Consider the following 2,521-nt stretch of genomic DNA (forward strand, 5'->3'; position numbering starts at 1 on the left):
CCACAAAATTTATTTCAATAACTGGTATTTGAAGAAACAGGATCTATGGCACATTACGCTTTGTACACAAAAACATTTTAATTCATTTTAATGAGTTTAAACTGGTGAGATCACAACAAAAACCTCAATTTAGGACAATTGACAGGAGAGCAAAGAGGTTTGATTCAGATCTGTTCAGATCGTTTCCAGTAAGTCAATTACTTTTACAGATAAAATTACTTTTAAAGTGAAAATATAACAAAGTTCACATAGATTCATAATTATATCGTGATAGTTTTGTCATATTTTGCCGATTTATTTTACTGGTGCCTCAGGATTTATTGCATTTGAAAAATTTAGACAGCTTATTAAATTTAAATCTCAAATTCTGGCAGTTAAAGAACAAAATGCAGCTTTTAAAGATGAATAGAAAGTCTGAGTGTTTGGATTTAAAATATAAAGAAATAAGGAAAGAATTTCAAAAATACTGACAGTTCTGCTTATGCTAATTTGGTTTAATTTACAATGCACTAATAAAAAACATCTGAAAATTTATTTCAAATGTTCAGTTAGCAAAAAGCTTATAACTCAGCTTTTTCAACGCCTTAGTTTAATGAGGTTAATAACAAAGCTGAGTTATAAGCTTTTTGCTAACTGTGAACATTTGTAATACATTTTCTTAATATTTTTAGTTTTTTGTGATTATTTAAATAACCTGTTTTCTGGCTCCTGAACTGTTTCGTAGCAGATTATTTAACTTATAACAAGACATTGTTCTCATGTTATAAGTTAATTTATCTGCAGATAGAACAAGTAAATTTACATCAATATTAAGGAATTATCTACTTAAAACATAACAAGCCTCTATATCTTGCTGAAAAGTTACTTTAAAATTAGATAGTCTTATAATAAGATATTTGCACTAGAAACTGGACTAAGAATACTTGTAAGATTTTGTGTTTTTACAGTGGACTTGATTGGAATGACAGGAAATTATTTGAAACTTATTATCATTATTCCCTTCATGTTTTTTCACTGTTTGTTGTTGTGCTTCTCTGTTGCAGGTAGATGTTTGGTTTGCCCAACCTGCTGTGATAAGGGGACAGAAAAGGTCAAAGGGGAAATCGTAAAGTGTTATGAACAGAAACCAGGACCAGCCTGTGCTAAACATTTCTATATGTGAGCAGAAAACAGATTCATCCTTCCATATTCATCCCTTCTTCAGCTTTGAGCTCTGATCAGTTTTCCTGTTGATGTTAACACGAGCGCCACCTGGTGGTGTAATTTCATAACAGCTGTAACACCTGGAGAAATGAACATAAAATTACAAAAATATTGCAGGACCTTTATTTACCAGCTAATTCATAAGAACATAGAACTGAACTAAATGCTCAGTCTGTTTGTTGCATCATCTAATTTGAAATGTTTATTTTTGCGCTTCATACAGGAATAATTAAATTGTCCAACTGTTTTGTTTCTATCTGCAGTGTTGTGGACAAAGGTGATAGAAAATTTTGCATCAACCCGAAATCTCAATGGCTGAAAAACAAGAGAGACCAGGTGAGTCTCAGCTAAAAACACCATTAAGTCAGTCAAAAAGTACTTAAATTCAATTTTAGTTTCTCCACTGCTTCCACATATAAACAACGTCAGGATGAAAAAGGTTTAGACCAATTTCCAATTATATTTTGCTCTACATATAACATTTGAGTTAACTCCATATTTAAGTGATTGGATGTTTTTAACTGAATCAGTCCAGAGAAGTAATAGATGAGGCCAAGATGTAAAAATATGCTGTTATTCTATCAATGCAGCTTCTAGAAAACACCCAGTTCTTGATTAAATTATAACTTTTGATGGTGCAAACATTTACAAATGACTATCTGTGCATCAATTACTGGAAACAATATATACAACTATGGGGGCTAAAAATGTGTAAGTTTTCTGTTTTACAAAACAATATGTAAATATTTGCTTTTCTTTTTCTCATCACAGGAAGGATTAAGCTGCAGCTCAGCTGACGAGCATCATCGGCACAAATTAGATGTTGGAGCAAAAACAAAAGGGAAGAAACATTGACTTTCCTTTATTAATACAATCATATAAACTTCTGCTTAAGAAACATTAACAAAGCAGAAATATTTTGTTTGTTGATCAAAATCATCCATTTGTTTTGGTCAGCTCTGGTCAAAAAGCGAAGCAGTAGAAAATCTGATTGTTTTTCTTGGTAATTAAACGCATCTTTTCTTGTTTGTTTTTTTTACATTTGGGATTATTGTTCCAGCTGAGAAGCATAATCTTCGGTTTGTGATCATTTCACTTTTCAGCTTTGCAGCTGATGTGATGCTAAAATAATCAAAAATATGCGAATAAGCTAGCTAAAGGTAGCATATTAGCATGCTAATTATTGTGACATTTTGTATGACTGCTGTCAAATGTTCATCTGAACCAGCAGGTCAGTTTGAAAGACTACAGAGAAACAATGCAGTAGTCAATAAAAATTCAAATATACATTGTATATTATTAAATATATTATTATTAT

At 31.3% G+C, this 2,521-nt stretch overlaps 1 long non-coding RNA gene across 1 annotated transcript; it reads left to right on the plus strand.

Moving 5' to 3' along the window:
• The first annotated feature begins 995 nt into the window (after positions 1 to 995).
• Positions 996 to 2,229, plus strand: LOC103456724 (uncharacterized). The gene is made up of 3 exons (XR_532308.1): positions 996 to 1,158; positions 1,467 to 1,539; positions 1,975 to 2,229. It is a non-coding gene; the product is annotated as an uncharacterized LOC103456724 (long non-coding RNA).
• Positions 2,230 to 2,521: the final 292 nt, after the last annotated feature.

Source organism: Poecilia reticulata, linkage group LG20 (genome assembly GCF_000633615.1).
Source record: "Poecilia reticulata strain Guanapo linkage group LG20, Guppy_female_1.0+MT, whole genome shotgun sequence".
Taxonomy (NCBI): domain Eukaryota; kingdom Metazoa; phylum Chordata; class Actinopteri; order Cyprinodontiformes; family Poeciliidae; genus Poecilia; species Poecilia reticulata.